Source organism: Entelurus aequoreus, linkage group LG28 (genome assembly GCF_033978785.1).
Source record: "Entelurus aequoreus isolate RoL-2023_Sb linkage group LG28, RoL_Eaeq_v1.1, whole genome shotgun sequence".
Classification (NCBI taxonomy): Eukaryota; Metazoa; Chordata; class Actinopteri; order Syngnathiformes; family Syngnathidae; genus Entelurus; species Entelurus aequoreus.
Window position 1 is genome coordinate 4,724,425 of NC_084758.1, and position 15,511 is coordinate 4,739,935.

Below are 15,511 nucleotides of genomic sequence, written 5' to 3' on the forward strand. Positions count from 1 at the left end.
TTTATTTTTTTCATTATACATACACACTAAAAGTGATTGTTCTCTCTTTGTTATATTATTATTTTTTAAAAATAGTTGATTTTTTATTTGTTTTGTATATATTTTATTATTAGTATTTTAAGTTTAAAAATGTTTTAATAAAAAACACTTAATATTGTTTTTTTTTTTTATTTTAGTTTATTTTTATTGTTAAAAAGTTTGAAAAAAAGTAGTTGATATTGTTTTATTTTACTTCATTTGTTTTATTTTTTTGTTATACTGTATACATAAACAAAAAGTAGTTGAGCTTTTTTAATTTTTATTGTATTTGTTATATTATTATTATTATTATTATTATTATGACTGTAAAGAAAGAAAATAAAAAAGTAGTTGATATATATTTTTTTACCTTATTTGTTTTAATGTTTTAAATGTTTTATTGTTAAAAAGAGAAAAACAAGAAGTCGATGTTATTTGTTTACTTTATTTTTTTTTTTTTTATTTTTTTTTTATTAAACAAAATAAAAACAAAACGCAGGTGATATTGTTGTTGCTGACCCGAGGCAAAATAAAAGTGTTCTTGTTTGCTGGGGGAGGAAATGAGACGACACACTGTGGCAGCAGTAAAAAGCATAAAGCAGCACGACTGAAAGTCATTTTAATTTGAGAAAATGAGAGACTGAATGAACTGAGATTGGTTTTTTTTTGTAATCAGCTTGGAGAAACTCAAACCTGAAATAGCACAATCAGTCATGTCAAGTATTAGAATAGTTTGCGTTCATGGTCACAAACTATTTGTTATTAACCTCTGGAATGGATACATGCTGTCTTTAAGTTGATGTGGAGTGGCAATTGTTGGTTGTGTTACCTGCCGGTCACATTAATTCATGAGGTTGAGCTCATGACACAGTAAGTTGAATGATGCGGACACATTTGTTACTGGATACTTTCTAATACGCTTCTGCCTTGGAGACTTTTTATGTGCAAGTAATATGTAACTATCTGTATTTGTATGTGTAAGTAATATGTAACTATCTGTATTTGTATGTGTAAGTAATATGTAACTATCTGTATTTGTATGTGTAAGTAATATGTAACTATCTGCATTTGTATGTGTAAGTAATATGTAACTATCTTTATGTGTATGTGTAAGTAATATGTAACTATCTTTATGTGTATGTGTAAGTAATATGTAACTATCTGTATTTGTATGTGTAAGTAATATGTAACTATCTGTATTTGTATGTGTAAGTAATATGTAACTATCTGTATTTGTATGTGTAAGTAATATGTAACTATCTGTATTTGTATGTGTAAGTAATATGTAACTATCTGTATTTGAATGTGTAAGTAATATGTAACTATCTGTATTTGTATGTGTAAGTAATATGTAACTATCTTTATGTGTATGTGTAAGTAATATGTAACTATCTTTATTTGATACTTGTTTATATCCACTCATGTTTTATTGTACAATGATTATTAGCTTGTGTGCTACGGTGTGCTTAGCTGTTGTGTAGCTGCTAGCTCCTAATAGCCTATAGCCTAGCGTGTTTACCTTTTTTAAATGACTTCAGTAATGTAGAAGAAATTGTGTTACCAGCTGTCAGGACTGTTTGTATCGCACATTATATCACACACAAGTAAAAATGCTGCAGGACTGCTTGTATCGCACATGACATCACACACAAGTAAACACGCTGCAGGACTGCTTGTATCGCACATGATATCACACACAAGTAGACACGCCACATGACTGCTTGTATCGCACATGATATCGAACAAAAAGTAAACAAGCTGCAGGACTGCTTGTATTGCACATGATATCACACACAAGTGAACACTTTAAATGAGTGCTTGTACCACACATGATATCACACACAAGTAAAAACGCTGCAGGACTGCTTGTATCGCACATGATATCACAGACAAGTAAAAAAGCTGCAGGACTGCTTTTATCGCACATGATATCACACACAAGTAAACAAGCTGCAGAAGTGCTTGTATCGCAATTGATATCAAACACAAGTAAACAAGCTGCAGCACTGCTTGTATCGCACATGATATCACACACAAGTAAACAAGCTGCAAGACTACTTGTATCACACATGATATCACACACAAGTAAACACGCTGCAGAACTGCCTGTATCGCACATGATATCACACTCAAGTAGACACACTGCATGACTGCTTGTATCACACATGATACCAAACACAAGTAAACACACTGCAGGACTGCTTGTATCGCACATGATATCACACACAAGTAGACACACTGCATGACTGCTTGTATCGCACATGATATCACACACGAGTAGACACACTGCATGACTGCTTGTATCACACATGATACCAAACACAAGTAAACAAGCTGTAGGACTGCTTGTATCGCACATGATATCACATACACATAAACACACTGCCGGCCTACTTGTATCGCACATGATATCACACACAAGTAAACAAGCTGCATGACTGCTTGTATCGCACATTATATCGCACACGTAAAAAAAGCTGCAGGGCTGCTTGTATCGCACATGATATCACACAGAAGTAAACACTCTAAATGACTGCTTGTATCGCACATGATATCACACATGTAAAAAAGCCGCAGGACGGTTTGTATCGCACATGATATCACACACAAGTAAACAAGCTGCAGGACGGCTTGTATCGCACATGATATCACACATTGAACATGCAAGCACATATACTTGCATACTTGTTTTGATGGTATCGGACCCATATTTGATATCAGTATTGCACCACGGTGTCCAAACGTACTGAGAGGTTTCCCGCGTGTGATATCATGACTCGTGTGTATCGACAAGTCTTTTTGCATTCATTAAGACTTTTGTGTCTTTTTGTGACTCCACAGGTGTCTCCTGGTCACACCACAACACCCGTCTTCTCACGTTATTAATATCCACATGGCTGCAGGGCCTCTGAGGCACGTAGTGGCCCTGCCTCACCACAAGACCAGTTGATCCACAGGGCATCTATTCTTGAGGTGCTGACAAATAAAGACATGCTTCATAATGTGAGGAGGACGTCTTCCTGGTGTCACCTCGCCGCTAGTTGCTGCACAGCATGGTGAGAGCACTTTCACTTTCACTTTCACTTTCTATCCATTTTGACAGAAAACATACTGCATGCATCAATATTTTGTTTAATAATGTCACACGTATTTTATCATGACAGGAATAATAAATAACACATACAATACTTAAATATCTGCTTGACCTGTGATATCAAGTTACATATCAACAAAGTAGACTGTAAGAATGGCAGCAGATTTTGCAGTAAAAAAAATAAATTAAAAAAAAGCTGCTCTGTCGCCAGAATTTTACCGTACAATTCTATTTACAGTAATGCACTGTAAAAACAACAACCATGGATTTGAGGTCTTTTTTTTTTTTGAAACCTCAAAATAAAAAAATTACATTTACAGTAACATGCTGTAAACAAAAAAAAAAAGCAAACATTTTATGGTAACAATCTGGTGATGGAGCTGCCAGTTTTTTTATTTATTGGCAAAACCTAAAAATATTGCAAATGATATATATGTTTTTTATATATATATATATATATATATATATATATATATATATATATATGTATATATATATATATATATATATATGTATATATGTATATATATATATATATATATATGTATATATATATATATATATATATATATATATATGCTTTAATATGTTAATTTAACATATAGTGTCATCTTTTTTTTCACTATGCACTTTTGTATTGTTTTTATGACGTTTATTATGCTTTGTTGAAATAGATTTTTTTTGATGAGGATAAAATTAATCCTTATATATATATATATATATATATATATATATATATATATATATATATATATATATATATATATATATATATATATATATATATATATATATATATATATACATATATATATATACATATATATATATATATATATATATATACATATATATATATATATATATATATATATATATATATATATATATATATATATATATATATAAAATAAGCATTTAATATAATATGTATAATTATTATCCATATTATATATACAGTATATATATAAATATTATAAATATATATATATATATATATATATATATATATATATATATATATATATGTGCGTATGCATATTAATCTGTGCGTGTATATTTTTGTGTGTACGTTTGTGTGTATACATACAGTATGTGTGTATATATACCTGTGTGTATATATATATATATATATATATATATATATATATATATATATATATATATATATATATATATATATATATATAAATATATATATATATATATATATATATATATATATATATATATATAAATATATATATATATATATATATATATATATATATATATATATATATATATATATATATATTTATATATATATATATATATATATATATATATATATATATTTATATATATATATATATATATATATATATATATATAAATATATATATATATATATATATATATATATATATATAAATATATATATATATATATATATATATATATATATATATATATATATATATATATATATATATATATATATATATATATATATATATATATATATATATATATCAGTCCACTCCAGGGCAGCTGTGGCTATGAAAGTAGCTTACCACCACCAGGTATGAATGAATGATGGGTTCTACATGTAAAGCGACTTTGGGTACTTAGAAAAGCGCTATATAAATCCCTGGTATTATTATTATATGTGCATATACATATTTGTGTGTATATATGTGTGTGTGTGTGTGTGTATATATATAAAGTATATGTGTATATATATATATTCACACACACACACACACATATATATGTAAATATATATGTATACAGTATATATATATATTATGTATATATATATATATATATATATTAACTTTTACATACACATACATATATATATATATATATATATATATATATATATATATATATATATATATATATATATATATATATATATATATATATATATATATATATATATATATATAAATATAACAAGGACGTGGCCTAAAAATAAAACCCAGTGTGACACCCCCGCTGTAGTCCAAACAAACTTGCCGTCCTCCGCGTGGGACTCCTCCCGTGTTTCAGAGGAAGACGTTTTGGCGTCGCTATTGCGCCAAAACGGCGGGTGAACAAGATGGATGACATCACAAGCGAACCCAACCGACACCCGCCTCGTCGTCTGTCACCCGACGCTCGGAGCGGACCAGGCGTTCAGCGCTCGCCCCGATCGGCCGCGCTAACGAGCTCGGCGTGAAGAGGACTCCTGTCGACGCCTACCGGGCGACAACATCCCTCGCCGTCGCTTCCCGGAAGAGATGGCCTGTGAGAGGCGGCGTGCTGATGATGCACTAATTGGCCAGGGCGAAGCGTCAAAAGCGGCTCCCATTTTCTTCGGTGTGCCTAATATAGTGCCAAGCCAGGGGTTCCTTGGAGCCCGGTCAGGCTCCGTCATGTCGGCGCCTTCCTCGCCTGGCCTCACGCGTGGGATGAAGAGAAGCTTCCGTGCAGGTGAACTTCTTCTCTGATTTACTCGGTGCGTGTGCGAAGGTGCTAGTTAGCTGCTTAGCAGCAACTTGGAAACATGTGGAAATTCAATAAAGGAAGCCTCCCCTGACTTCCTGCCTCCCCTCCCGCCCTCGGACTACCTCGCCGCGCTGCACGGTAGCGTAATATAATGTTTATAATTATAGCCTGCAAAATGTGTTGTTGTTGAGTATTGTGCTGTCTAGAGCTCGGCAGAGTAACCGTTTAATACTCTTCCATATCAGTAGGTGGCAGCAGGTAGCTAATTGCTTTGTAGATGTGGGAAACAGCGGGAGGCAGAGTGCAGGTAAAAAGGTGTCTAATGCTTAAACCAAAAATAAACAAAAGGTGAGTGTCCCTAAGAAAAGGCATTGAAGCTTAGGGATGGCTACGCAGAACGAAACTAAAACTGAACTGGCTACAAAGTAAACAAAAACAGAATGCTGGACGACAGCAAAGACTTACTGTGGAGCAAAGACAATGTACATCCGAACATGACATGACAATCAACAATGTCCCCACAAAGAAGGATAAAAACAACTGAAATATTCTTGACTGCTAAAACAAAGTAGATGCGGGGAAATATCGCTCAAAGGAAGACATGAAACTGCTACAGGAAAATACCAAAAGAGAAAAAGCCACCAAAATAGGACAATGACATGACAATCGACAATGTCCCCTACGAAGAAGGATACAAAACAAAGTAGATGCGGGAAATATCGCTCAAAGGAAGACATGAAACTGCTACAGGAAAATACCAAAAAAAAAGAGAAAACGCCACCAAAATAGGAGCCCAAGACAAGAAGTAAAACACTCCACACAGGAAAACAGCAAAAAAGTCCGAATAAGTCAGGGTGTGATGTGACAGGTGGTGACAGTACACCTACTTTGAGACAAGAGCTATATTTATGCTGTCATGATCCGTGGTCCGGATCGTGTTTTCTGTTTGTTTTGGACTCCTTAAGTTCCTGTTTGTGCACCTCCTGAGTTTAGTCGCCATGGTTACTTATGATTTTCACCTGCCTCTGTTGTCCGGGACACTATTTAAGCCAATTTTATGCCAAGTGTTGGCTTCATGCCTTGTCTACGTACGTTTGTGTTTGTTCATGCCACAGCTAGTAAGTTTTTCCTTGTCATAGTTTATGCTAACTGTTAGTTTAGCTCCAAGTGCGATCAGCGTGTTGTGCCTTCGCCTTGTTTTCCCTTTTTTTGTAGTACTTTGAGTTTTGAGGAGATTAATAAATATGTTCCTACCCGCAAGCCTTGTCCGGAACAGTCCGTTTGCATCCCGGGAGAACAAACCTCGCAGTAAGCTGCAAAAACCCCCCCGCCGTGACAGATGCATGCTTGGTTATGCTTTAAAGTCATATCCAACAATTGCGACGACGACTTTTTACTGTCAACGGAGTTTCGTTTTTTTAATGATTTCTGCTGGTGGTGTGCCTCGGCATTTTTGTCAACGCAAAAAATGTGCCTTGGCTCAAAAAAGGTCAAAAACACTGATCTTCATAACATGTCATGCCGCTTTTTTGCTCCAAACTTTGCATAAATTCCGTTTTTCAGACCGTCTTCAAGCCGCTTTCTGACCGTCTCTTCATCATGCGCTGTTTTGTGGGCGGTCTTTTCCAAAGAAGTAATTGAACTACTAACATAATTAAGTGATTACTGTGTTACTATAAAAAATAAAAATAAAAAAACATGTATATGAGGTTGAGACGTTTCATGAGAGTGGAGCGTGTTTGTGTGCCTTTTTAAAAGGCGAACACTGCCCGTCGACCATGTTGTAATTTTTTAGCGCTTCCATAGCGAGTCTACACACAGATATAAGTTTGAACTACAGTATGTGTTAGAAATAGAGGATAGAGCAAAATAAGGAGCTTATTGACTATGATGTCGGACTCGCGCAAAGCTCCTTGGGTACATTTTGACCATATATGGATAATCCGCTGTTGTCACGGGTCGGGAAAAAACGTGACAAATTGGTAGAAGGTTGAGATGTTTCATGAGAGTGGAGTGTGTGTGTGTGTGCCTTTTAAAAAGGCGAACACTGCCCGTCAACCATGTTGTAAATTTTAGCGCTTCCATAGCTATTCTACACACAGATATAAGCTCAAACTACAGTATGTGTTAGAAATGGCAACGACAAGAGGCGAGAGCAAAAGAAGGAGCTTGTTGACCACAGTGGCGGACTCGCGCAAAGCTTCTCGGGTAAATTTCGACCATATATGGATAATCCGCCGATGTCACGGGTCGGAAAAAACGTGACAAATTGGTAGAAGGTTGAGACGTTTCACGAGAGCGGAGTGTGTGTGTGTGTGTGCCCCCTTTAAAAGGCGGTACCTGTTGCTAAGTAGCATTAGCACGGCTGTGTTTGTCAGCTCAGATCCGCAGTTTTCGATGGCTGTAGTCTCCTTGTCCACGAGCATGGGTTTGTTGTTCGTTGTTCCCTCAAAGTAGTACTGTGTATGTGTACTTAAACGTTGTTTGCTGTGTGATGTTGCCTCCTTCTATTTAATATCAAATTAGTTTTAGTATTTTGCGGATTTTGTAATTTTTTTTAGCACTTCCATAGCGAGTCTACACACAGATGTAAGCTGGAACTATGTGTTAGAAATGGCAACAACGGAGGATGAATGCCCCACGACAAGAGGAGAGAGCAAAAGAAGGAGCTTATTGACTACAATGGCGGACTCGCGCAAAGCTCCTCGGGTAAATTTCGACCATATATGGATAATCTGCTGTTGTCACAAGTCGGAAAAACGTGACAAAATTGGAAGAAGGTTGAGACGTTTCATGAGAGCGGTGTGTGTGTGTGTGCCATTTAAAAGGCGGTGCCTGTTGCTAAGTGATATGTGACTCCAGTAGCATTAGCACGGCTGTGTTTGTCAGCTCAGACTCGCAGTTTTCGATGGCTGTCGTCTCCTTGTCCACGAGCATGGGTTTGTTGTCCGTTATTCCCTCAAAGTAGTACTGTGTATGTGTACTTAAACGTTGTTTGCTGTGTGATGTTGCCTCCTGTTTAATATCAAGTTTGGTATTTTGCGGATTTTCGCTTTGAGTAATTAGTAATTAGATTACATGTTACTAGTAAGGTAAAGCTAGTAATCCCGTTATTCTGAACACTGCCCAGCAATTATGTTGGCATTTTTTAGCACTTCCATAGCGAGACTACACACAGATTAAGTTCGAACTAAAGTATGTTAAAGTAAAAGTTAAAGTAGCAATGATTGTCACACACACACACTCGGTGTGGTGAAATGTGTCCTCTGCATTTGACCCATCACCCTTGTTCACCCCCTGGGAGGTGAGGGGAGCAGTGAGCAGCAGCGGTGGCTGCGCCCGGAAATCATTTTGGTGATTTAACCCCCCAATTCCAACCCTTGATGCTGAGTGCCATGTGTTAGAAATGGCAACGACAAGAGGATAGAGAAAATTAAGGATTTTTTTATTGACTACAATGGCGGACTCGCGCAAAACTCTGTGGGGAAATTTCGACCATATATGGATAATCTGCTGTTGTCACGGGTCGGAAAAGCGTCACAAATTGGTTCGTTTGGGGGAAGTATGAAGGAAGGCAAGATTGTTTTATAAATATCACCGCCATGCCTCCAAATAACATTTCCAGGACACAAATACACAAAAACAGGTACCAACAATTTGCTTTTGCATAATAGGTCCCTTTTAGGTGAATATCTGCCATGTAATAATAATAATAATAATAGATTTTATTTGTAAAAAAAGCACTTGAGTAAACAACCACAAAGTGTTACAGTGTATTAAAAAAATATATAAAGATAATAAAAAAATAAACTAGAACAGCCAAGTAGCTAAAACTAGTATGCATATATATATATATATTTTTTAAACAGAAGGGTTTTTAAGCCTTTTTTAAAAGCATTCACAGTCTGTGGTGCCCTCAGGTGGTCAGGGAGAGCGTTCCACAGACTGGGAGCGGCGGAGCAGAAAGCCCGGTCTCCCATTGTTCGTAGCTTTGTCCTCGGAGGTTGGAGGAGGTTAGCCTGTCCGGAGCGGATGTGTCGGGTGGAGGATTTGGGGGTGAGTAGATCTTTGAGGTAGAGGGGGGCATTTCCTAAGTCCTACTTTGTCTAAGTGAACCGGGATAGGCTCCGCCCCTCCTGCGAGCCAGCGATTTAATTGGTCTCATGACTAAACGCCGGCGTAACGGATGACGCGAGTGCAGTTGGTGTGGAGAGACCCTGGATTGCCTCTTCGTTTGGCAGCGTGGTGCGTCTGGCTAGAGCCCAGTTAAATCTCTCCCGCCTCCCACTCTCCTCCGCCGAGCGTGACGCCAGCGACCAGCCGTACTTGGAAAGGCGAGCCGGCGTCGCCGCCAAGCGCCGTTTTTTTTTTTTTTTGGCCGCCTAAAGCCCGCGCTCGTGTCACGTCCCAAACACGGAGGCCACTAACTTTTATGTTCTGGAGCGTCATCGGCCGTGTTGACGCTTCTCCGGGCCAGACTTCATGGAGGAATGCAGCTGTCGCCTCAAACTCAAATTCCGACAACTTGAACGAGACGGAATAAAAAAAATAGTGCATATTTTGTGTTTTTGCCATAGAAAAACAAGGTTTTCTTTAACAAAAAGGGCAAAAAATGTATACAAATTAAACTTTACATCAACATAGGTCTGAAATTGATTTTGAGATGTAAGCGTTTAAAACAATAATAATAAAAATTATAGAATTTTTTTTTTTAAATAAATAAATTTGAATAAAAAAAATATGTATATATATATATATATATATATATATATATATATATATATATATATATATATATATATATATATATATACATATAATTAAATGTATTATTTTTAACAGTAACGGTTGGTAACGACCTTGTAACGTGCTAGATTTCCGGGAAGCCGAAGACATTGATACAACGTTGATTATTCATACACGCTTTTTAAAACTGACTTCTAAGCAACGTTGCAAAATAATTGTATTTGTAAATTGAGACAACGTTGAAGTCTAACGTTGTCTCAATTTTCAATGTTCAAATCAACGTCACAACCTGACATTGAATAAACGTTAAAAATCATTTTGTTTCAACGTTATATTTGTGTTGCAGAATATTGGTTGGAAAATTACCACATTTCAATGTTCAGTTCAACGTCACAACCTGACATTGAATGAACGTTAAAAAGCATGTTGTTTCAACGTTGTATTTGTGTTGTAGAATAATGGTTGGGAAAATGACCAAAATTCAATGTTCAAATCAACGTCACAACCTGACATTGAATAAACGTCATCAAAAAGCATGTTGTTTCAACGTTGTATTTGTGTTGAAAATTGGTCAGGAAATGACCAAAATTCAATGGTCAAATCGACGTCACAACCTGACATTAAATAAACGTTAAAAAGCATGTTGTTTCAACGTCGTATGTGTGTAGAATATTGGTTAGGAAATGACCAAAATTCAATGGTCAAATCAACGTCACAACCTGACATTAAATAAACGTTAAAAAGCATGTTGTTTCAACATTGTATTTGTGTGGAATATTGGTTAGGAAATGACCAAAATTCAATGTGAAATCGACGTCACAACCTGACATTGAATAAACGTCATTAAAAAGCATGTTGTTTCAACGTTGTATTTGTGTTGAATATTGGTTAGGAAATGACCAAAATTCAATGGTTAAATCAACGTCACAACCTGACATTGAATAAACGTTGTCAAAAAGCATGTTGTTTCAACGTTGTATTTGTGTTGTAGAATATTGGTTGTGAAAATGACCAAATTTCAATGTCAAATCAACGTCAAAACCTGACATTGAAAACATTTTGTCAAAAAGAATGATGGTTTAACGTTATATTTGTGTTGTAGAATATTGGTTAGGAAAATAACCAACATTCAAATCAACGTCACAACCTGACATTGAATAAACGTTAAAAAGCATGTTGTTTCAATGTTGTATTTGTGTTGAATAATGGTTAGGAAATGACCAAAATTCAATGGTCAAATCAACGTCACAACCTGACATTGAATAAACATCATCAAAAAGCATGTTGTTTCAACGTTGTATTTGTGTTGAATATTGGTTAGGAAATGACCAAATTTCAATGGTCAAATCGACGTCACAACCTGACATTGAATAAACGTTAAAAAGCATGTTGTTTCAACGTTGTATTTGTGTTGTAGAATATTGGTTGTGAAAATGACCAAATTTCAATGTCAAATCAACGTCAAAACCTGACATTGAATACATTTTGTCAAAAAGAATGATGGTTTAACGTTATATTTGTGTTGTAGAATATTGGTTAGGAAAATGACCAACATTCAAATCAATGTCACAACCTGACATTGAATAAACGTCATCAAAAAGCATGTTGTTTCAACGTCGTATTTGTGTTGAATATTGGTTAGGAAATGACCAAAATTCAATGGTCAAATCAACGTCACAACCTGACATTAAATAAACGTTAAAAAGCATGTTGTTTCAACGTTGTATTTGTGTTGAATATTGGTTAGGAAATGACCAAAATTCAATGGTTGAATCAACGTCACAACCTGACATTGAATAAACGTCGTCAAAAAGCATGTTGTTTCAACGTTGTATTTGTGTTGAATATTGGTTAGGAAATGACCAAAATTCAATGGTTAAATCAACATCACAACCTGACATTGAATAAACGTTGTCAAAAAGCATGTTGTTTCAACGTTGTATTTGTGTTGTAGAATATTGGTTGGAAAATGACCAAATTTCAATGTCAAATCAACGTCACAACCTGACATTGAATAAACGTTAAAAAGCATGTTGTTTCAACGTCGTATGTTTTGTAGAATATTGGTTAGGAAATGACCAAATTTCAATGGTCAAATCGACGTCACAACCTGACATTAAATAAACGATATAAAAGCATGTTGTTTCAACGTTGTATTTGTGTTGAATATTGGTTAGGAAATTACCAAAATTCAATGGTTAAATCAACGTCACAACCTGACATTGAATAAACGTTGTCAAAAAGCATGTTGTTTCAACGTTGTATTTGTGTTGTAGAATATTGGTTGTGAAAATGACCAAATTTCAATGTCAAATCAACGTCACAACCTGACATTGAATAAACGTTAAAAAGCATGTTGTTTCAACGTCGTATGTGTGTAGAATGTTGGTTAGGAAATGACTAAAATTCAATGGTTAAATCAACGTCACAACCTGACATTAAATAAACGTTAAAAAGCATGTTGTTTCAACGTTGTATTTGTGTTGAATGTTGGTTAGGAAATGACCAAAATTCAATGTCAAATCAACGTCACAACCTGACATTAAATAAACGTTAAAAAGCATGTTGTTTCAACGTCGTATGTGTGTAGAATATTGGTTAGGAAATGACCAAAATTCAATGGTCAAATCAACGTCACAACCTGACATTGAATAAACGTTGTCAAAAAGCATGTTGTTTCAACGTTGTATTTGTGTTGTAGAATATTGGTTGTGAAAATTACCTAATTTCAATGTCAAATCAACGTCACAACCTGACATTGAGTACATTTTGTCAAAAAGAATGATGGTTTAACGTTATATTTGTGTTGTAGAATATTGGTTAGGAAAATGACCAACATTCAAATTAACGTCAGAACCTGACATTGAATAAACGTCATCAAAAAGCATGTTGTTTCAACGTTGTATTTGTGTTGAATATTGGTTAGGAAATGACCAAAATTCAATGGTCAAATCGACGTCACAACCTGACATTAAATAAACGTTAAAAAGCATGTTGTTTCAACGTCGTATTTGTGTTGAATAATATTGGTTGTGAAAATGACCAAATTTCAATGTCAAATCAACGTCAAAACCTGACATTGAATACATTTTGTCAAAAATAATGATGGTTTAAAGTTATATTTGTGTTGTAGAATATTGGTTAGGAAAATGACCAACATTCAAATTAACGTCAGAACCTGACATTGAATAAACGTCATCAAAAAGCATGTTGTTTCAACGTTGTATTTGTGTTGAATATTGGTTAGGAAATGACCAAATTTCAATGGTCAAATCAACGTCACAACCTGACATTGAATAAACGTTAAAAAGCATGTTGTTTCAACGTTGTATTTGTGTTGTAGAATATTGGTTAGGAAAATGACCAAATTTCAATGTCAAATCAACATCACAACCTGACATTGAATAAACGTCATCAAAAAGCATGTTGTTTCAACGTTGTATTTGTGTTGAATATTGGTTAGGAAATTACCAAAATTCGATGTTCAAATCAACATCTAATTCAACGTTGTTTCAACGTCCCGTGCCTGCCGGGTTCGGAGTAAAAGTGACGTTGTTGTGTGCACGTGTGTAGCGCTAATCAGCCCCCCGGCACGCATGCACACACCGTGCACGTCCAGGTGCGCACATAATGTACCTGAGACACATGTCATGTATGTCATCTCACCACCGCCGTGTGTGTTGATCCCCAGCAGTTAGAGACAAGCGCGGCTACAAAACAAGTGGAATGTTTCTCCCAGCGGACTTTTTACATGACTACTATCTCATCAATGATTCAACCAGGCCTCCAATGGAGATAAAGAGGAGCACTAAGCGTACCTCCGCACTTCTTGGACTCCATCATGTCAGCTGCTTATCTTCTTCCTTCTCAAAACCCCTGGGTCTACTCTGACAACTTTACATCCACTCCATGTGTATGTTGCAAGGAACACAACATTCCATCAAACTAATAACTTATTTCTGTTCATGCATATTTAGGGATTGCTGCCTTTCACATTTGAAAAGATACGGTAGCGATGCTCGGGAGCTGGGAATCCAATTGTGGATACTTTTTTTGTGTGTTCACCTATGAATTTTGTTTATTAATAATAATAGACTGTATTTGTAAAAAGCACTTTACATTGAGCAAACAATCCCAAAGTGCTGCAGTGTATTAAAAAATAAATAAATAAAAAGATCATACAAATAAATAAAGATAAAAACTAGAACTAGCACGCATGTATCTTAAAAAAAAAAAGGTTTTTTAAAAAAAGAAGGGTTTTTAAGCATTTTTTAAAAGCATTTACAGTCTGTGGTACCCTCAGGTGGTCAGGGACAGCGTTCCACAGACTGGGAGTGGCGGAGCAGAAAGCCCGGTCTCCCATTGTTCGTAGCGGACAGAATAACTAAAAAATGCAAAATACATGAGTATTCTGTGTCGACCCGAGTATGTTCGGGTCTTGAACTCCATTTTTTCCAAAATGTGCTAACTCATATTGGATATTCCAACCCTTCAGATTAGCATTAGCGATTTTACATGGCAATTTCAACACCTCCACATGAGTATTCTATGTCGACCCGAGTATGTTCGGGTCTTAAGCTCCATTTTTTCCAAAATGTGCTACCTCGATGCTAATTCACATTGGATATTCCAACCCTTCCGATTAGCATTAGCGATTTTACATGGCAATTTCAACACCTCCACATGAGTATTCTGTGTCGACCCGAGTATGTTCGGGTCTTAAGCTCCATTTTTTCAAAATGTGCTACCTCGATGCTAATTCACATTGGATATTACAACCCTTCCGATTAGCATTAGCGATTTTACATGGCAATTTCAACACCTGCACATGAGTATTCTGTGTCGACCCGAGTATGTTCGGGTCTTAAACTCCATTTTTTTCAAAATGTGCTAACTCATATTGGATATTCCAACCCTTCAGATTAGCATTAGCGATTTTACATGGCAATTTCAACACCTCCACATGAGTATTCTATGTCAACCCGAGTATGTTCGGGTCTTAAGCTCCATTTTTTCCAAAATGTGCTACCTCGATGCTAATTCACATTGGATATTCCAACCCTTCCGATTAGCATTAGCGATTTTACATGGCAATTTCAACACCTCCACATGAGTATTCTGTGTCGACCCGAGTATGTTCGGGTCTTAACCTCCATTTTTTCAAAATGTGCTACC